The 23,126-nt window shown below is 39.1% G+C and overlaps 1 protein-coding gene across 1 annotated transcript in view; it reads left to right on the top strand.

Annotated features, from left to right (window-relative positions):
• The window catches only part of METTL8 (methyltransferase 8, tRNA N3-cytidine), a 77,368-nt gene that overhangs the window by 216 nt on the left and 54,026 nt on the right, over positions 1-23,126 (top strand). The window lies entirely within an intron of this gene.

Below are 23,126 nucleotides of genomic sequence, written 5' to 3'. Positions count from 1 at the left end.
CTAGAGTTGAATTATTTTCCCGGAGGCCCGCCCTTTTGTGGTCCGCAGAGACGTAGGCTGGTTTTGCGATAATTGCTGCATTGTCCTTACTCGCCTTTTTTTCCCCTCCTTATCGGGAATGAAATATTTACATTGTTATTGAACTGCCTAGGGTACTCCACGTTGATTCCTCTAAGTAAAAGATAACTTTGTGACTAGCCCTGCCTGTAGGGTCGAGGTTCCTGTCATATCCTCAAGGGCTGGGTCATTGAGGATATGACATTCCTACCACACTAAGGTTTCAGTAATCATGCACCAGACGAGGGCCCTTGCTTTGCTTTTAAGTGCCTTGAGGGTGGTGTCTTTGCATCTCCCACGTGGCCTCTTGTTCAGACGTGGGCTAGGGAGTGATTGCATTTGACTGACAGAGCAAAAAGTACAATACTGGGTGAGTGCATTGGTTTTAAGTGTTTAGGAAAAATTTGTCATATCTCTTTTTAACTCTGCTGAATTTCCTTTAGGGCCTGGGCTTTTGCTGATTTTTTCATGACTTATTTACAGCATACTGTGGAGTGCTTTGTATATTTTTAGAGAGCGCTATAATAGTTAATTTGGTAATTCATGAATGCAGCTGTCACTGAGAAAACGAACCCAGAAAAGATAACTGGGTTTTCTTTGGCGAAAATGAAATTCAAATCATTGCTGAATTGAATTGATCACCTCTTTTTTTCTTCTTCCCCTTCACCCCAACTTGTCTCCCAGTGGTCTGTATCTCACCACCAAGTCACCCAAGGGACAGTCATCCTAGATGCACTCTTTTCTGTCACCCTCAACCAAGTGCTTTTGATTCTGTTATCCATCTCCTCTTCATTCCCCCCCCCCAGTAATTTAGGGCCTCACCATTTTATCATATTATTATGTTAAGTAGCCTCCTTTCTGCCTTACTTAAATACTTTCAATTCCAACCCTCCACACTGCTGCCAGAGTGATTTTTCTAAAGCACAAATCTGTCATTTCCCTATTTAATCTTTCAGTGGCTCCCAGTCACCCAGAGCAGAATTTCTCAAACCTAAGTAGATACCTAGGATTCTCTATGGTGAGCTTAAAATATGTTCGGTATAAATGGTTGTACATTAAATGAAGCAAAACTATAAAACAAATAAATTCTGATGAATGCTTATTTATTGTTAACAATGAGACTGTTTTTGCTGGACCTATCATGCTCTAAAAAGTAAACCTTCACTGTCCTCCCGGGCATAAATTCCTTACAGAAAGGCCTGTCCGCATTGTCCTGGTGTTGAGAGATTACTCAGTGACTTCACCTCTTTTCTTTATTTAAACCAGTGTAAAAATCTTCCTTTGTTCATTGTGTCATGATTTCATTTGACCTTCACTTGACAAATATCATTTACGTAAAAGTCTCCATGTCTCTCATTAAACCTGTGCCAATGATAAACCACTTGTTTGCCAGTGCAGTCCTAAACACAAACGTGTGAACTGAAATCTTGTGACAGTACTGTAATCAATTAAAAGGTAGTCATCCAGGTGATCCAGAGTATCCTTTTGTTCAAAAAATTTTTTTTATTTAGATTTTTAACAAATTAAAAATAAAACGTTTCTCTAGAGAAATCTCATAACCTCGAGGCTACATAATACGAATTCCTCGAGGTCAGTATAGGTGCCTTATAGGACAAAATCTGAATGCCTTAGTGTAGTATACAGGGCACTTTACTATCTGCATCTTGCCCACATTTTCAGCCTCACCTTTGCCCGTCCTTCACATTTGCTCTTTTTTTTTTAAGAGTCTGTGCTTTTTAAAAAAAATTTATTAACTTATTTATTATTTTTGGCTGCATTGGGTCTTCATTGCTGCCTGCAGGATTTCTCTAGTTGCGGTGAGCGGGGACTTCTCTTCGTTGTGGTGCGCGGACTTCTCATTGTGATGTCTTCTCTTGTTGTGGAGCACGGGCTTCATTAGTTGCGGCATGCAGGCTCAGTAGTTGTAGCGCACGGGCTTATTGCTCTGTAGCATGTGGGATCTTCCTGGACCAGGGCTCCAACCCGTGTCCCCTGCAATGGCAGATGGATTCTTAACCACTGCGCCACCAGGGAAGCCCCACCTTTGCTCTTGTGCTTCTGACATGTTGCCTACTTGCTCAAGCCAGGGTGCCTTTACATTTAAAATTTTCTTTGTCTGGAGCACACTTCCTTTCCTCTTATCTGTTTATCTCAAGACTCATCCCAGGTATCACAGCTCCACTCACACACTTTTCCCGACCGCTCCATCTTCTAACATGTTAGAAGAGACAAGGCAAGTTATAGCCTTGCCTCTTCTAACACGTTACTCTGCATACACTGGTTGTGGCACTATATTAGAATTGTTGTTTGCCTGTCTTCCCAACGTTTGTGTTTAGAGAGGTCCATTCATTCATTCAACATACATATGCAGTAACCACATTTTAGGCAGTGTGCTAAGGATGCATATGTATGTTGAATGAATGGGCTATTCTAAAAACAATGTTGTACAGATTCTATTGTCAGCAACTAAGTACTTTTAACATAGAATCAGATTTAGTCTTCATTCTTTAAGTAAGTAGAAAACCACAATATTCATAAAAAGAAATAACTTTTTAAAAACTTTAATCCCTTGTTATAAAGCAGAAACTAACCATTGTAAAGCAATTATACTCCAATAAAGATGTTAAAAAATAAAATAAAAAATAAACCTATGGGAATCAATCAATCAATAAATAAAGATTCTTTTATTCACAAACAAACAACAAAAACTTTAATCCCTAACAGTTTTACCTATAAAGTAGATATTTTCTTGTTGAAGGTAAAATGTCATGAACCGATATCCCTAGGTTAAGATTTGGAAATGACTTCTCTTAATTTGGGGCATAAAACAAACATTAGTTCTTTTTTTTTTTTTTTCATTCTGTGTCTGTGTGATGTTTAGAGAATACTTAACCATCCTTGCCATGATACTTTAAAGACAGAAAAGAGGACATGTGAGTTCAGAAGTTAATAAAATGCTTTTTGTTCACATACGTCATTTAAAGAGGCATAACAGAATAAATGTATAAAACACTCTGGTTATTAAACCTGAACATTTGTTCAGAGACAAATTTGAACCAAGGCCACAAGAGGTCATTCACTCAACATGTAATTATTTTCATCTACAATGTGCTGGCAGCTATTTCGGCATAGGGTATAACAATGAACAGGGAACAAGGTCCTCACGTGTTGGGAGAGACAGACAATACATAGATTTTAAAAATAAGATTTTCAGGTAGTGATAAAGTGCTGGGAAGAAGAGAAAACAGAGTCATGTGCTCGACAGTGAGTGGTTGAGAGCCCTACTGTACCTAGATGGTCAGGAAAGGCCTCTCTGAAGAGTGGAGTTTGAACTGAGCCCTGAATGATGAGGATGAGCCAATCTGCATGAACTAAGGTTAGAGTAGTCTAGGCAGAGGGATGCTCCAATTCAGGGTCCCTAAGGCAATCACAACGTTGGATTATTCTAAAATTATGAGAAGGCTAGTGTGATTCTTTAGTGTGCATGAGGGAAGTGAACTTGCCAAGGTAGGCTGGGACCAAGTCACATCGGGTATAAGGAATTTTGGATTTTATTCTGTTGTGATGGGAAGCCATAGGACACTTTGAAGAAGGAGTGTAACGTGATCTAATTTGTTATAATAAGGTCATTGTGGCTATAGTGTACTGCAGTGGCACAAGAATGGAAACAAGGAGATGGTGGCTGTTGCATTGGTCCAGATAAGAGATGATAGATGGGGGCTTCCCTAGTGACGCAGTGGTTGAGAGTCCGCCTGCCAATGCAGGGGACGCAGATTTGTGCCCCGGTCCGTTAGGATCCCACATGCCGCGGAGCGGCTGGGCCCGTGAGCCATGGCCGCTGAGCCTGCGCGTCTGGAGCCTGTGCTCCGCAACGGGAGAGGCCACAACAGTAAGAGGCCCGCGTACCGCAAAAAAAAAATAGATGATAGATGGACTAGAGTGGTGGCAGGAGAGATGGAAAGAAGGGAACAGATTCAGGATATATTTATTTTGAAAGTAGAACTGACAGGACTTCTGATGTAGTAGATATTAAAGATGAAGGAAAGAGTCAAGTGAAATCATGATAAAGCAGAACCACAAATCAACATCCCCAAATTCCCCAGAACAAATGGAAAGCTGGGAAATACTCACGATGTGCTGTCAATGAAAGATGCCAAGATTTCATTAAATGTACACATTAGCATTATAGACATTAATGCTGGAGAATGTTAGGATTTGGTCTATGGCTGGGGCATGTGGGAAGAGAGGAATAAAATCAGGTCCCAGAAGTAGGCAGGGGTCAGAGCATGTGAGCCCATGGCAATGTGATGGGAAAAATCTCTGGAGTGATATTACATTCCCTTAAAGAGATAGTTAGGTACAGCATCAGGACAAGAGTGAAGTAGAGAGACCAGTTAGCAGGTAATTGTAGTAGTTCAGGTGAGAGTGAGTCACTTTTGGAAATTTATTTTGAAATTATTGAGGCTTTTAACCATAAATTTGGTTCTTTTATTTTTTTCTCTGTATATTTTGATGATATATATCTGAACATGTAGTAGATTCATTCATATACGAAGTCCAGAAAGATTTAGGTTTAAAGGATTGATAGTAAAGTTTACAAACTATTCCTCTTATTTAAAAAAATATTTTATTTATTCAAAAGAATATGTATAGGTAACATAGCATAATATATAAATAATAATTATAAAATGAATACCCAGATAGCTATCATCAACTTTAAAAACACAGAACATTACCTAAAACTTTGACATCTCCTATGTGTCCATCGTTGTTCCTGGATTCCTCTTTCTTCTTTATGTAAATAAAACATTAAGTTTTGAATGTTTTTGAACATCATATAAATTGAATCATACTGCATATATGTACTCGTCTACAAGTTGTCTATTTTTGCTTCAGCATTACACTTGACAGAGTATCTGTAGTTCATTTCATTTATTTTTACCAATATATAGTATTTCATTGTGTGAATTTACTACAATTTATTTATCCATTTTCTACTGGCTGGGCTTTTGTTTCTTTTGGGCTTTTTATTCCTAGAAAAGTGCTTCTATAGACCTTAAACCTGTGTTTTGGTACACACATTAAAAAAGGTGTTCTTTTTCTATTGCTGTGTAACAAATTACCCCAAACTAAGCACCTTAAACTAACACCCATTTATTGTCTCTCTTTTTTTTGTACACCGATGACTACTTGTCCCAGAGCCATTTATTGGAGGGGCCCTCATTTCGCCACAGATCTGTAGTGCTAACTCTGTTATATATCGAGTTTACATTCATAGTGTATTTCTAGGCTCTGTTTTCTGGTCTATTCTATTTTTCTCTCCCTGGGTTAATGAATACCTGACCACTTTTATAATAAGCCTTTCCAGCTGGTACAGCAAGTCCTCTACCTTATTCCTTTTCTTCAGGAGGATCTTATTTCTTTTTTGCAATTGCACTTTCATATACTTTTTTTTTTTTTTTTTTTTGCGGTACGCGGGCCTCTCACTGTTGTGGCCTCTTCTGTTGCGGAGCACAGGATCCGGACGCGCAGGCTCAGCAGCCATGGCTCACGGGCCCAGCCGCTCCGCGGCACGTGGGATCCTCCCGAACCGGGGCACGAACCCGTGTCCCCTGCATCGGCAGGCGGACTCTCAACCACTGCGCCACCAGGGAAGCCCTCATATACATTTTTAAATCTGATTAAGTTCTACAAAAACCTTACTGGAATTTTGATTGGGATGACATTAAATCTACCTATCAATTTGAAGAGAACTGACATCTTTACCATATCAAATTATCCTATCTCTGAAGACAGTATGTCTCTCCATTTATTTAGATCTTTTTAGTGTCTTTTAATGAAATTTTATAATCTTTTTATTAATGGATTGCATATTTTGCAACTTTCTAAGTACATTATGTTTTTGGTCAGTGGTGTACATGGTATATGTATTTTTTTAATTAATTTTTTTGGGAGGGCTGCATTGGGTCTTCGTTGTGTGAATGGTATATTTTCAAATTAGGTCTTCTCACTATATTTTTGCTAGTATGCAAACATGCAGTTGTCTTTTTGTATATTGATCTTATGTTTAGCAACATTGTTTTTGTATATTGATCTTTTGTTTGCCAACATTTATCTTTAATAGCAATAATTGTCATTTGTAAGGTTTGGGGGATTTTTCTACATGGATAATCATGTCCTCTGGAAACTGTGACAGTTTTGTTACTTCCCTCTCAATTCTTTTACTTTTTTTCCTCTTTCTTTTCTTACTATGTTGGCCAGGATCAGTGCAGTGTTGAATAGAACCAGTGATAATGGACATCCTTGTCTTATTCATGTTTATAAATGGAATACTTCTAATATTTCACCATTAAGGATGACATTGTAAGTTTTTGGTAGCTACCTTTTATCAGGTTAATGAACTTCTCATCCATTCCATATTTGCTAAAAGTCTTGTTCATTTTATTTTTAGTCATGAATGGGTGTTGAATTTTATCAAAGACTTTGTCTGTAACTGCTGAGGTGATAATATATTTTTTTTTCCTGTAATCTGATAATTACATAAATATATTTTCTAATGTATATTATGTGGTAATTACATAAATATATTTTCTAATGTTAAACCAAACTTGAGTTTAGATAAGTTTTGGTGATGTGTTTTGTTTTTTAAACACTGGAATTTGGGCAACTGCTGGCTTCATTGCTCTCTCAGCTCTTTGGATCTTTGCTAGCTTTTGGTCTCTGAGGGTTTCTCTTTCTTTCTTGCTGGCTCACTGATGTATCGATATTTAACAAGATATATTTTTTAATGTATTTGTCCAGGCTTTTGGGAATATTTTATAGCAGAAAGGTTTTGGGGGTATCAGGCTCACCAAATTACCAGAACAAGAATTCTACTTTCTCATATTTTTAGTGTAAAAGCTTCCATTAATGTAAGATACGATCACTTAGCACCATTTCTGTCTTCTCTTCTTCTTGTCTGTGTGCACAACCATGCCTCTCCCTGCTGAAATCAAGGAAGTGGAGTTGCATGGTAGAAAGAGCATCACATCAGGAGTCACAAGGCACAAGTTGTAGCAGCATCACATAGTGAAATTTTGACTAAGCCATTTACTCTGTTTCCTTCAATCATCTGCTAAGTGGAAACGGGATTGAAGTGAATCACATGAATTTATAAACATGAACACACTGTTGTAGAGAGTTTGGGGAAGAGAGAAGGTTGATTAAGTAGCACAGAGCATTGTTTTTTTTTTAGGGTAGAGAAATTTTGTATGATACTGTAATGGATACATAACACTGTGCATTTCTTTTTTTTTTTTTTTTCTTTTCCTGTAGTGCCATGCACGGCATGAAGGATCTTAGATCCCCAACCAGGGATCAAACCCATGCCCCCTGCATTGGAAGCATGGAGTCTTAATCATTGGAGTGCCAGGAAAGTCCCAGACTATGCATTTATTAAAACCCATATAGCTTTACAGCACAAAGAGTAAAACTTAATGTATGCAAAATTTAAAAAAGAAGGGGAAGGGGGGTTCCAGGATATAATGCAGACGGTGACAAAAGAATCTAACTGTATTACAAATGTATGCAGTGATCTCACTGAAAGTGGCAAGAGAAAAGGTGCTGACCTAAGTAACTTTGAAAATGAGACTGTAAGACTAAAAGCAGTAGGAACTATACATAAGCGCTGTCCTCTAGTTGATAAAAGTTTCCCACAGAGGTATGGGTTAATAATTCTGAAACTACTACACATGAGTACTAGAATTAAACAATTAATAGCTGCATGGTGGATGATGGCAACCAGATTTCTTACTGTTGGAGTGGGAGGTTATAGACAACCAAGTGGGGAAGGCTAGAATGATCCATGTGGTAATGGATTAGAGTTGGAGACATTAGTATAAACTCTAGTTAGCGTACTATAGATACAGATGGATACATATGAAACATTTATAGATAAAGATATGTGTATATACATGGTTTAGTATACACACATATGTTTCCTTGCTTTGTCAGTTGAGAGGGCCTAGAAGCAAGGACAGCATAGTAGCAAAGAGCACACCCAGCACCCAGACCATTCTCCAATAAAAGGAACAAACACTCTATTTATTTAATAAATTATTTTATTTTATTTATTTTTGGCTGTGTTGGGTCTTCATTGCTGCACACGGGCTTTCTCTAGTTGCGGTGAGCGGGGGCTACTCTTCGTTGTGGTGCACGGCCTTCTCATTGCGGTGGCTTCTCTTTGTTGCAGAGCATGGGCTCTAGATGTGCAGGCTTCCATAGTTGTAGCACGCAGGCTCAGTGGTTGTGGCTCGCGGGCTCTAGAGTGCAGGCTCAGTAGTTGTGGCGCACAGGTTTAGTTGCCCCGCGGCATGTGGGATCTTCCCAGACCAGGGATTGAACCCATGTCCACTGCATTGGCAGGCAGATTCTTAACCACTGCGCCACCAGGGAAGTCCCAACACTCTTTAGAGGAAATGGCTGATTCTAGGACTGGGTCAAGGAATATACAAGAGTCTGCAACATCTTGTAGTGCCAGAAAGTAAAGAAGTGCTCAAAAATACAATGATGGGAATGTGTCAAAAGGATATAGGAAACAACAGAAAGAGCTCTTTTTTTTGTTTTTGCGGTACACGGGCCTCTCACTGCTGTGGCCACTCCCGTTGCGGAGCGCAGGCTCTGGATGCGCAGGCCCAGCGGCCATGGCTCACGGGCCCAGCCGCTCTGCGGCATATGGGATCTTCCCAAACTGGGGCACGAACCTGTGTCCCCTGCATCGGCAGGCAGACTCTCAACCACTGTGCCACCAGGGAAGCCCCAGAAAGAGCTCTTAATTGGCAAAGCAGGAATAGTTTGAACAACAAAATAAAGTAGTATTGGGTTATAACCCAAAGTTTAAAATAAATATCTATGAGACTGTACTGATATAAACAAGTGATTGAACAAATAAATGGGGGAGAAGAAACAAATCTCCCTTGCAAAAACATTCCAAATAATTTATGTAGACACTTCACCCTTAAAAAGGTGGAGCATAACTCCCCTCTCCTTAAGTGTTGGCTGTGCATAGTGACTTCCTGCCAAAGCATATGGTATGGAAAAGAGGGGGGTTGGTAACTTTACAGTAGAAACCTGTCAGTCACTACCTCAGCCAATTTATCAAGGTTAACATCAACAGTGGTGAGTCATGTTCATACCACGTACCCTTGATATGATGTGATAAGAATGGCACTTTACCTTTGTGGTTTTCCTCCCTAAAGCCCATAACTCCAGTCTAATCATGAGAAAAACATCTGATGAATATTTACTGAGAGGTATTCTAAAGATAACTGATCAGTACTCCTCAAAACTGTCAAGGTCTTCAAAAACAAAGAAAGTTTGAGAACCTGTTAGAGCCAAAGAGGAGCCTAGGGAGACTTGATGGCGAAATGTAATGTGGTGTCCTGGAAGGAAGATGAGCTCAGGTACCAGCCTGCCTGGGTTCAGATCTCAGCCTCACTACTTATTAGTGTGTGAACCTGGTTACCCTAACTAGAATTACTTAACCTCTATGTGCCTCAATTTACTTATCTGTTAAATGGGTTCTTGGGGGGACTAAATGACTTAATATATGTAAAGCACTTAGAGTAATGCCTGGCACATAGCCAGCACTATATAATTGTTTGAGTCTATTATTACTACTTTGCTTTGCTCTTTAGCTTTGGGGATCTCTGTGATTATAGCTGAATTTCAATGACTCTCCTTCAGCATACTGAGTTTTAGCTTGGCACTCTGACAAAACAGTATTCATAATGTTTTGCTTATAAGGGAAAAATTATCAAGATGGTAAACATTCAAGAGAAAGTAGGACCAGAACTTGAGGATTCCCAACCCCAGTTTCCTGCTACATATATATAGTATTGACTGAGTGAATGCAGAAGCCATGAAACCTGACAGGATACTTTTTATGGGCCTAGACATGCCAACATAGAGATTCTGAAGTTAACTTTGGTTTTCAGTAGATTCCTTATTAAAATATCCACTTCCCTTGTTAAACTGATGTTCTTTTAGGACAAAGCACTGCCTGCAGTGCAAACCCCTCAGATTTAGGGTTCAGCACCTAAAATTTTGGTGATATTTGAAACAAAATGGAATGAATGTATTATAGAAACACATGTTTTAGGCCTTTTACTTCTCTGCGTAGAATACACACCAACTCTTCAGAAAACCCCTTATAGATCAGCAGCTCAGGTAGAATAGAGCTCTGAGAAGAACGTAGAATTTGGAGTCAGGAGACCTGCTTGGAGTGTGGGTTCTTGTAGCTGTGTGATCAAGGCCACTCATTAACCCCTTTGAGCCTCAGCTCCCATCTGTAAAATGGTGATAACAGAAATGCTTGCCCTGCCTTCCTCCCTTGCTTATAGAGTTGTTGTAAGGATTAGGTGTGAAAATGAATGTGAGAGCTCTTTGTAAGTTGTAAAACCTGTACAAGTATTATTTTTTATGATAATCTCAGGTTTTCAACCAGAGTAAAATTCTCATGGAGCTTTGTAGTCATATTAAGTGTTGCAGTCATCTGCACACCTTTACTTACTTATTATGTAATAAACTGAAGTCATTCGAATTTAAGATGCTTTAGATGGTATATTTTCTCATAGGACTTTAGTTGTTATGATGTTTTTCTTTGGTGTAACAAAGGAAGGTACTGTTTTAATCTGGAATTGTCTCTTTGAGGCAGCAGTTTCAGGAAATGTTTTCCAAACTCTTCACTGAAATTGGCTGTATAGAGAACACAAAAGTGTATTCCTGTCATTTAGAAGTTGTCTCCTACAGACACAGACCCTCTTGTCCTGGTGTGGAGCTGACCAGCAGAGGGTGCACAAGCTTTCCCAGCAGCTAGGCTGGGCAGACCTGACTGGTGCCATCTGTGTGTGCTGCCTGATGATTAACAAGTACTATAAATGAAAAGGTTCTAGCACATCGGAAACACAGTTACCAAATGGAAAGAGACAGCAGCCATAATGTCACACAGCAGTGTAGGAAGCACCTCCCTAGTTGGTGAATAGGAAGTTTCTGGATAACTGGAATTTGATATTCTAATGTGGTTTTATTTGTCTGTTTTACACCTTCTCCTCTTTGCTTTTTCCAATTTCTCTTTCCAGCTTTTTTACCCCACCTTCTCAGCATCTGCAATTGTCTGCCTCACCTGGTCTAACAAATTGGGGTCTTTTAAAAGTAGGCTTTCTTTAGACTTCTTTGACCCTAAGGTATTTGGGTCCTGAATCCAGCCAACTACAGCATTCTGTCTGGGTCCCACTAACCAAACTGTTACAAACTCCATGGCATCTTTTCCTCCATGGAAATGGGTGACCATCAGAAAATTTTGTAACCTTTTAGTGTTACTGTCACTACTGCCCGTATCATCTTTTTTTCCCCCTTCCTTCCCAAGCGTGGATAGTATATAGAATGTATATAGTTACTGGTTTTTAAAATATTTTTATATTTTCTGATTATAAAAGTAATTTGAGTTTTCTCGAAAAGAACATTTTGAGACACATGAAGAAGAAAATATAAGGATCTCCTTGAGCCTTTCAGTCAAAGGGAACTACCATAAACTCTTCCAGACTTTCTCTATGCATACACATAGGTGTTGGTATGTGTACTAATTTTTTAAAATGAGATCATACCATAGGTACTCTTTTGTACCTTTTTTACTCTACCTAATAAATCATGGACTTCTTTCCATATCAACAACTTTAGGTTTTTAGCAACATTCTAAGTAACTACATAATTTTCCTTTATATAGGTGTACAATAATTTAGTCCTCTAAAGATGAATATTTGGATTGTTTGCAGCTTTTCAGTATAATGCTGTGACAAATCCTTAATATATTCTTCTGATTATATTCTTAGGATGTATTTCTAGAAATGGAAATTTCCATCAGATTTCTTCTTTAAAAATGTTCATGTGTATTGCCAAAGTTCCCTCAGGAAAGGTCTCTTGGTACAATCTCCCTGGCAATGTGTGAGGATGCTTGTTCTTGCACACCACTGATCACAACATTTCACCTTTGCCAAAATGATGGTCAGTAACCCATTGCACCAATTTTTTTTTTAATTGGTGGACTTTCTGCTCTCCATGTCACCCCAGAAAATTAATCTATGGCAGCAGTTCTCAAGTTTTTTGGTCTCAGGACCACTTGACACTCTGAAAAATTATAGAGGCCCCCCCAAGAGCTTTTGTTTATATGGATCATAGCTATCATTATTTGCTGTATTAGAAATTAAACCTAAGAAAAAATTTATTTATTTAAGTCCTTTTAAAACAATAATAAACCTATTACATATTAGTATGAATACCCTTTTTATTAAAAGTATTTTCCAAAAGAAAAAAATTAGAAGAGTAGGATGGTTTTACCTTTTTGCATATCTCCTTAATGTATGGCCTAAAAGAAGATGGCTAGATTCTTATATTTGCTTTTGCACTGTCTATTATGATATGTTGTTCTAGTTGATATATATGAAGAAAATCTGATCTCACACAGATATATAAGTAGTTAGAAAGGGGCGGAGTACTTTAAAAGTCTATTCAGATGAGTGTGAAGAATCTCCTTTAATACTACACTAAATCCCAGTAAGTGGTAGCTTCTTTTTTTAATTAATTAATTAATTTATTTATTTTTGGTTGCGTCGGGTCTTCGTTGCTGCGCGCGAGCTTCCTCTAGTTGCAGCGAGCTGGGGCTTCTCATTGTGGTGGCTTCTCCTGTCGTGGCTCGCGGGCTCTAGGCTCACGGGCTTCAGTAGCTGTGGCACACAGGCTTAGTTGCTCCGCAGCACGTGGGATCTTCCTGGACCAGGGCTCGAACCTGTGTCCGCCTGCATGGGCAGGCAGATTCTTAACCACTGCACCACCAGGGAAGTCCATGTGTTAGTTTCTTAAAGGTTAATTGCAATATAATATTTGAAATCAAACCTGTGAACTTTTTCTACTCTGTTACATTAAAATCCATTGGTCTGTCTTGCACTTTGAGTGGATCTTTTACCCATGCATGATTTTGTGATATCATATGTTGGCCATCTGGAAAATATTGGTTCACTGAGTTGTGCACGTCTTCCAAATGTTGACACATTTCATTATACAATATCAAAAATACTTTATTCTCATCAGAACAGTGTTTAAGTGTCAGCAAGCTGTTAAGCTCACAGTGGTGGACACAGGGTTTCCAAAATTCTAATTTTTGCTTGAAAGCTTGAATTTTATCAATGGCAACAAATGCTGTCAGTTGTTTTCTTGACAGGCTTACTTTGTTTTTGAGAAAATGCCAAAGTAAAAATGGGGTTCCATGAAAACAGTCTTCATTGCTTCATCAAGGATATGCTAAAGTGAAACTGTTTTTTTCTTTTTTTTCTTCAAATGCATGGTTGGTAAGGAAGGCATGACCTCTAGTATAGTTTGGTGCCACTGCCTTGATTCAGACCAAGATCCCAGCAATTTTATCCACCATTGCCTGTACACCATCAGTGCAAATGTCACCACAGTAAAAAGACAAATAACATGTTGATGGTATTGTGAAAATAATTCTGACCTTTTGCAGACCCACTTAAAGTGTCTTGGGAGCCCCTAGGGATCTGTAGACCACACTTTGAGAACCTCAAAAGGTCTAAGGTAATCATAGGAACTCATTCTCTTACCAGAGACTGGTTTAGGAATAGTTTGTGACCCAGTTCTGGCCAGTGAAATCTGAGAGCAAGTCTGTTGAAGAACTTGTGAAAAAGTTTCCTCATCACTAAAAAGAGGCATAAGAAAGAGATGATCCTTTTCCTGCTCTGGATATTGCCATGCCAGTGTGATGCCTGGAACTGCTGCAGCTGTTTTTAATTAACAAAGCGAACCAGCCTTAGAATGAAGGTGATGCTATTTAGAGCAAGATGGAGAAATGGCATGAACCGGGGTCCTTGATGACATTATAGAACTGAAACCATACCTGGAACTTGCCCAACCTCTGGACTTAGTTCTGAGAGATAACATGCTCTATTTATTTGAGCCAGTTTGAATAGTGTCTTCTGTTACTTGCAGTCATAAGCATCCCCCAAAGTTATTTATTATTAGTGTGATGAACATTTTTAAGTGTTTAGTGGCCATTTGCATTTCTTTTGTGAATGCTTATTGATGTATTAGCACATTTTCTACTGAGGTCATTTCTAATTATTTTCTAAACATTCCTTATATATTAATCATATTAACACATTCTAATATTTTGCATTTATTTCCATGAGTGTCTTTTATAGTATATCATCCTATACATTCCTATAGCAATCAAGTAGTCTTTTTCTTTTATATTTTATGGCTTTGGTATAATGTTTAAAAGAGTCTTTTCTACCCCACTTTTTAGTAAGTATTCACCTATATTTTTTCTAAGCCTATAAAAAGTATTTTTACATTAAAAACTTTAATTCATCTGGAATTTATTTGGTGTTAGAAAGAATAGGGATATAACTTTATTTTTTCTGAATAGGTAGCCCCTTTTCTTAATACGCTTTTTTGAATAGGCCAGTCTTAACCTACTGATTTGAAATACTAGCTTTATTACAAATGGAATTCTTATATATAATTTGACTAGTTTCTGGACTTTTTATTCTGTTCTAGTGCTTTGACTGTATATCCTGGCACTGTAGACATGGCCAGGATATATTTGCTTTCTAGAGTATTGTAATGTATGGAAGGGCAAGGACTACCCCAACCCTCCTTAACCCTACGCCACCACAATCAACAGCACACATTTCCCCTGCAGTATTTTCTTGGTACTTTCTGCATGTTTATTCTTCCAGATGAACTTTAAAATTATTTGTTCAAGTTCCCCAAAGACATTTTTGGAACTTTGATTGGAATTACTTTAATTTTGGCGAGAATTTACATTTTTTGTTTGTTTTTTGCGGTACGAGGGCCTCTCACTGTTGTGGCCTCTCCCGTTGCGGAGCACAGGCTCCGGACGCGCAGGCTCAGTGGCCATGGCTCACAGGCCCAGCCGCTCCGTGGCATGTGGGATCCTCCTGGACCGGGGCACGAACCCGTGTCCCCTGCATCGGCAGGCGGACTCTCAACCACTGCGCCACCAGGGAAGCCCTACATTTTTTTTACAATATTGAATCTTCAGCTCCAGAAACCCATGTACTGTCTTCCTATTTATTAAATTATCTTCCATGATCCTCTGTAGAGTTGTATAGCTTTCTTAATATCAGTCCTGTACATTTCTGGCTAAATTTATTCCTAGGTATTTCAAATAATTTTTTTGTTGTAATTGTAAGAGGGCTCTTTCCCCCTGTATATTTTCTATTTTTGTTATCAATATTAAAAAAAAAAACTTTAAAAAATCTAGCTCATATTTCCAGATAGTTTTGGCTTCTCAAAACAGAATAAGCACAATGGATACTATCATTTGTGGCAGTACAGTGTGTACTATGTGCACTTGATTTATGAGGTATGACTGTTTGAGACTGTTTAAGGAAACAGAACATACCAGAAGCTATATCTTAATGCATATGATCTTTCCAAGCTGGTATGTTGAGAATATGTACATTTATGGCAACAAGAACAACTTAGTCTAAAAACAACAAAAGGTATATATCCTAAAGCAAAAATATTGCCACCACTGAGGATATGAAAAAGAATCAATTAGCTTGCTATGAGGACATTATCTGAAAATAATGTTTTCAAAGATGTTTTACTGTTATTGGAATAAATAGTAATCTCTTAAGGTGATTTATTTGAAAGGACAACATTTATTTTGATGTAAAGTTGTAATTTTTAGTTAAACAACATACCTTTATAGGCACACCTTATGTAATCAGGTGGCAACGAGATGGCCGACAGGTTTTTTGTGTTTGCTATTGTTGTTTTAAAAGAATCATTTAATCAGATTGTTTTTTGTATTAAATAAAATTCCAGTTGCCCCAGGCATTATGGATTGGCAGTGTTTCAGCTGTTTGGGAAAATGGAATTTGCCAGTTTTCTAAGATCATCTAAAATAAAGAAACAAATTTCTTTTCATCCACATTATGGATTTTGAAAGCATGTGTAGTCTAGGCTGGTATCTTAATCACCAATTAAAATGCTCCTGTGGAAAATGTGGTTCTGAGCTCTTAACAGCTGACTTACAAATGGTCTTAGAAATAAGACCTTTTATAGATTGAAGATTACTATGGTTTCTTTACATATTGTGGTCCTTGGAAGTTAAAACTATAATTAACATTCTCAATTATTCTCAAGCAACTTGCTGTGGCATTATTATTCACGGGCTATTTGTTTTAATCATTCTTAAATGTATTGATATTTTAGTTTATGTAATTTCTGAATGAGTTTATTATATGTTAAGTAAAGAGTGCTTGAGTTTTTTTTTCTTTGGGTGAGGAGTCTGACTCTAGGTCAGAATCATATGTGTGATCTTTCAGGCCTGGCAGTTAGCAATTAAGACTTTTCCTGCAAGGCCTCATCGGGAGAAGCTGCCATCCGCACACCAGAATTGGTATACAGCCAGTGCACTGCAGTTTTCTGTAGGGATTCCAGTCAAGCCTTCCCCCACCCACCCCCCGCCCTGCCTCTCCCCACTCTGTGTGGCCATGCTTTTATGTATATCTGCATTCTGATAAAGTGAATGCATATGTGGGGACCCACAAAATGGATGTCACGCCAGTGGCTTAGTCAAGGTCACATTTCTAAACCTTAGTCAGCCTGCCCTTATGGGAAACATCTGTCAAGGAAACCTAACATACTACAATCGCAATCCTCCAACCTCATTTTAGCTAGCTCACCTTACCCTAGAAAACAGGACCTGCTAGCCTTATAAGGAAATCCCTGACCTTCTAGGCAATCATGCTGTTTCCACATTGCCTCTTCTAATGTACTATAAAGCTTGCTCTTGCCCAAAATCCCCTGGGAAGAGTGTTTCACTGCTAGTTTTTTCATTTGACAATTCCTAGACCAGATGCCTGCATTCAGAGGACTCCTTATTGGGGGCCTCTGCGGAGACCCTTTCTCTACTTGGGCTCAGTACCATTCCTCTCTTAGCTCTTCCCTTCCTCCTAAACCTCCCACTCTGCGCTGGTCCGTGTGCCCACAAAAAGGCATTAGCCTCTTTTTCAGGGGTCTGGGGCAGTGAGACAGTTTCCCCCATCTTTGTTGCATCCACTCGATCCTTGCCTGGTGTCATTCCACAGGGGAAAATGGAACACTGGGGAGCCGGTGCCTCTTTTTGCCTCTTGTTTACACTGTTATGGTAAGTAAAAGGCTTGATTGCTACTTTCACAGTTTGCCTTTTTGCCGAATGGGCCACCTCAATACCTGATTGCTCAATAGAGGAAAGTGGGAATGGGGTTCCTAATTATTTGTGATTTTCTTTTTCCTTTTCAAGCTTTAAGGGGTGTCTTTTAGAAATGTTTCTGGAATTCACTGAATAATAGTTTGACTTTACATTTGTGAAACACTATGTCGTTTATAATGTTCTTTGTAAAAACTTTGTGACTTAGGAATTATCTCCATTTAAGAAATGAGCCTTAGGCAAAGTAAGTGACTTTCCCAAAAATCATGATTAATGGATCGGCTGTACCATGACTTAAACTTGAGGCTTATTCTGTTCTCAGTTCAGCACTTTCTACTATACCACCCCACTTCATTGGTAAATTAGTCTTTCACTTTCTTGGGAAGTTGGGACTACTTTAGGGCTGAATAATAGGCATAGCAGATCAAGTAGGAAGCTTGATCCTGTGGTATTAATGAAGCCCTAGGGAAATTGTAAGGAGAGCCAAACTAACGGTAACAACAGTAATATCAACTAAAGTTTATTGAGCACTTATCATGCACCTAGCACTATGCTATATTATGCTAGATAGATCACCTTCTATAACCCTCCCATATTTTGCAATAATCTTATTAGTCACATTTTATTGAGGAAATTGAGGTTAACAAAGTTAAGTATCATGTTAGAGGTTATATGGTAGTAAGTGGCAGATCCTGGATTCAACTTAATCCAAACCCTTTGCCTCTTCACCTGAAATTGTTTTCCAAGGAGAATTGAGGTGATTCTGCCCTACTTGGAGTATTTCTGCTGTTAAGGAAGAGTGGGAGAAGAATTCGCTGGAACAGAATCTTCTAATACTGTATTTCTCAATGTTGAAAAATATATAAACCTTCATTTAAAGGAAAAGAATTCTCAGACCCCTGAGTTGATATTTTACTATATTATTAACACAAATCTGGTTATAAGCTCCTTGTACATAGAGCTATTATTCAACTATAAAATCAAAATAAGCACAAATACAACCACAAAGCCAATAAAATTCAAATTAACAACATTATAACGTGACTGCTGATGTTTTACCAAAACTAAATTGCAGCTCTCATTATAAACAAGGTACTGACCACCACCACACAGGTTCTTTGGACTTCATCCCATCTGTACTGTGTGTGCTATGTGTCTTCTCAATTCCCTCACCACTTTTCTCAACTCAAAATACTGCAGAATCGGGCTTCCCTGGTGGCGCAGTGGTTGAGAGTCCGCCTGCCGATGCAGGGGACACGGGTTCGTGCCCCGGTCCGGGAAGATCCCACATGCCGCGGAGCGGCTGGGCCCGTGAGCCACGGCCGCTGAGCCTGCACGTCCGGAGCCTGTGCTCCACAACGGGAGAGGCCACAACAGTGAGAGGCCCGCATACCGCCAAAAAACAAAAAAAAACTGCAGAATCTTTTTACAGTGTGCTATGTACTCAGATGCATCATTTCTATCTTATATCTGTGCTACTTGTTGCAACAAGATCATAAATGCACATTTAGGCACTGAAATCAAGTAGCAGTTATACATTTGCTCCTACTGATTTTATCTTTTAGATTATCGTAATAAATATACAATTAAAAAAGTTGTCATAGGATCTTAGATGTGTCCAGTGGGGGATTGATCCTGAGGAGCAAAGGATGGAGATTTATTATAATGACCTGCTGAAGATTAAAATGAGGTGGTAGTTGGGGGTCCATATTTCAGCTTTTCGTCCATGCTAAAATGTTTCTTTTTCCTAGGTGTTCATGGCCTTGTGGTTCTCCCACACTGTAAGCATCTCTCATTCAAATAGGATTTCCTTCTCCTTGTTACAGCATTACTGTTTTTGTTACTAGGTGACATAGGTTAAACTCAGAAGGCCTAATTACTAACCAGTACCTTCTGTCTGTCTTTTCTTCCCCTTGTTTCTGTTAAACCCAGACTTCAACCACATCAAGTCCATCAACCTTCCCCAATCCCTCCTTCTCCTCTCTCCTCTTTATTTTTAAATTTCTAGTCGTTTTGGGTTTTTATGGTCATTTGTTATTCTCCCTCAATTCCACATCCTAACTACAAGCCTAGACAGGCCTAATCTAGGTAAAACCACATATTTTCCCCTCAGACTGCCTGGTGGTAGAGGAAATCACATAACTGCTATATTATTTAGGTTACTTTTGGTTGGAGATAACAGAAAACTCAGACTGGCTTAAACAAGTAAGGGAATATATTGGCTCAAAACTGAAAAAGCCAGATGTGGGACTGGCTTCAAATGAAACTTAATCTAACTAATTAACAGTGGGACCTAACTTCTTTTTATTTTCCCAATTTTCCTTCTTCAGAGTTAGCTTCATCCTAAATGTGTACCGTGCCATCATCCTTAGGCCAGGTAGCTTCAAGATAGCTTTTGTCATGGACTGAATTGTGTCCCCTTCCCCCAAATTCATACGTTGAAGCCCCAACCCCCCCCATGTGACTATATTTGGATAAGGCCTTTGTGGAGGAAATAAAAGTTAAGTGAGGTGATAAGGATGGAGCCCTAATGCAATAGAAATGTGTCCTCATAAGAAGAGAGATACCCAAGATCTCTCTTTCCACAAGCATGCAAGATGGAAGGCCATGTGAGGACACAGCAAGAAAGTAGCAAGAAGGACCTCACCAGAAACCAACCCTGATGCCACCTTGATCTTGGACTTCTAGCTTCCAGAACTGTGAGAAAATAAATTTCTACTGTTTAAGCCACCCAGGCTGTGGTATTTTGTTAAGGCAGCCTGAGGTGACTAATACAGCTTTCAGTAGCTCCAGGGCTTCATGCTTCCTCTTTCACGTGTAACAGGTATGAGAAATCATCTTTGTCCCAAAATCTCTAGCACTAGACCTAAGAGATGCACTCTGTTGGCCAGATTTAGTCTGATGCTCACCTCTGAACCAGTCACGATGCCCACAGATTTGGAATGTACTGATTGGCTCAGTGTAGGTTATGCAGTCCATCTCTGGCTTCAGCCAGGTCCACTGTGGCTTCTCTGCAAACTCATAGATCCCAGGTCCATGAGCTATTGGAAGTGGGGATTGAGTACTCAGGAGGCAGCTAATAAATGATCACTAATTTGAGTTGCAACTCCACGTGGGCCAATTATGTTGTTCACATTACTTTACTCAAATGTTGTTAGTTTCCTTTCTCATTTTTTTTTCTGTTCCTTCTTTTCTCAGGTTCCCTACCTTGCAGCCTCTTACTTCACAAAGAAGAGAGCATCGGGAAAGGGTTCTCTTAACAATCTTCCCTTCCACTACAAACACACCTGTTCTCACTCATCAGAGGATGAGATTGTTCTTGATGCCTTACATGGATAACATGTTTTCTGTGTACTTATCCCCCCTCCCTACCTCCCACTTCTGGAAACTTGTTTGTCAACAATCCATCTCTTTCCGCTGTCTTCAGTCTATTTTGTTTCCGACACTGGGTTTTCTCTCATCCTACAAAGATACTTAGGATTCTTTGCATCTAAACAAATACTTCTTTGACCTAGGGAATCCCTTAAGGTAAGGCCCAAGTTCTGTTTTTTCTTCACTACTGCCTATCAGAGTCCTCTACATTTACTACCTCCCCTACCCCAGTGACCTACTTATTCCTAAAGTCTGCATTCTGCCAGCACAGCCAGGATTCAAATCACTTTGATAAAGGTCATAATTGATCTGTGCCTTCAAAACCAATTATTTATTTTTAGCTTCTCCTTTTTTAATGTTCTTTAGTATTTGATCACATAAACTGGTTCCTCTTCCTCTACCTGACTCCTAAGTATTGTATTCCCTTGAGTTCTATCTATCTCCTTTTTTTCTTGATCAATTCATCATGACTTCACCCACCAACCTGTAGACCAGGGACTTGTCTCTGAAATCTGTATCTCTAATGCCTACTAATTACCTGAACTCATTTCCAACTATCTTTTGGGGATATTCATTTGAATGTATTGTGGGATCCTTAAAATTTGTCATGTGCAAAGTGACCTTATTCTCTTCCCTTCCCTACCCACATCCCACCATTATCCACCTTTTTTTTTTTTTTTTTTTTTGCGGTACGCGGGCCTCTCAGTGTCGTGGCCTCTCCCGTTGCGGAGCACAGGCTCCGGACGCGCAGGCTCAGTGGCCATGGCTCACGGGCCCAGCCGCTCCACGGCATGTGGGATCTTCCCGGACCGGGGCACGAACCCGTGTCCCCTGCATCGGCAGGCGGACTCTCAACCACTGCATCACCAGGGAAGCCCATGCCACTATCTTTGGCTCTCGTGATCTGTGACAAATTCTTGAGTGTAGCCCTCATCTAATCAATTCTGTATAGGAGTGGTTTTAAGTCATTGATGTGCACCAGGATCATATGTGAAGATTTAAGAAGCTGTAGATGCCCCAGTCCCAGAGCTTTGATTTTTACTGCTCTCGTTTAGGGCGCAGTAATTGGCAGGATAAGACCATCATAACAATCTTTATAAAATACAATCTGATCATGTTGTTTACCTGTTTAGAACTTACCAGTTGTTGACAGTGTCTATAAGAAAATATTCAAGCTGCTTAATTTGGTATACATAAAGATTCCTCATTATCTGGCCCCTGCCTAATTTTCCGGCCTTATAATCACTTCTCCACTCCAACCTCCATCTGTCCCTCACATCGTAGGCTCTAAGCATATAAAATTACTTTTAAAAAATAAACGTTTAATTTTAGAACAGTTTTAGATTTACAGAGGAATTGTGAGAATAGTATACATAGTTACCATATACTCCATACCAGATTCACCTATTATTAACATCTTACATTAGTATCTATATTTGTCACAATTAATGAACCAATATTGATACATTATTGTTAACTAAAGTCCATAGTTTATTCAGATTAAAAAATTTTTTTTCACCTAATATCCTTTTTCTGTTACAGGATCGCATCCAAGATACACTACATTTAGTTGTCGTGTCTCTTTAGGCTCATCTTGGCTCTGACAGTTTCTCGGATTTAACTTGTTTTCGATGACCTTGACAGTTTGGGGGAATACTGGTCAGGTATTTTGAAGAATGTTTCTCAGTTGGGGTTTGTCTGATGTTCTTCTCATGATTAGACTGGAATTATGGGTTTGGGGGAGGAAGAAGAATACAGAGGCAAAGTGCCATTCTTATCATATCATATAAAGAATATATACTATCAACCTGACTTATCATTGTTGATGTTAACCTTGATCACCTGACTGAGGTAGTGTTTCTCAAGTTTCTCCACTGCAGAGTCACTCCCCCACATCCCACCCATACTGTACTCTTTAGAAGGAAGTAACTATGCGTAGCCCACATTTAAGGAATGAGGAGTTATGTTCCACCTCCTTGAGGGTGGAGTGTCTACATAAATTATTTGGAAGTCTTCTGCATGAGAGATTTGTCCCTTCTCACCCATTTATTTATCTGTTTATTCAATCAACCATTTCTATCAATATGAACACATGGATATTTATTTTATATTTTGGGTTATAAGCCAAAATTATTTTGTGGTTCAGAGTATCAGTATTTCAGCTTTGGCCATTGGGAGTGCTTTCAGTTGGCTTATGTGTCCCTTTGACATATCCTTATCATTGTGGGTTGTTTTTTTGTTTTTGTTTGAGCAGTTCCTTACTTTCTGGCACCATGCTACAGGCTCATTTTATATATTCCCTGCCCCAATCCTAGCCTCAGCTATTTTCCCAAGGAGCTCTGATTCCTTTTATTAGAGAATAGTATTAGAAACTAAGATGGTCCCTGGTGTGCTTGTTGCTACAGGGGTATGTTTGCCTCTCAACTAA

This window comes from Leucopleurus acutus (genome assembly GCF_964270905.1).
Source record: "Leucopleurus acutus genome assembly, chromosome: 6".
Taxonomy (NCBI): Eukaryota; Metazoa; Chordata; class Mammalia; order Artiodactyla; family Delphinidae; genus Leucopleurus; species Leucopleurus acutus.
The sequence above is the reverse complement of the archived record's forward strand: the minus strand, read 5'-3'. Positions and strand labels throughout refer to the sequence as shown.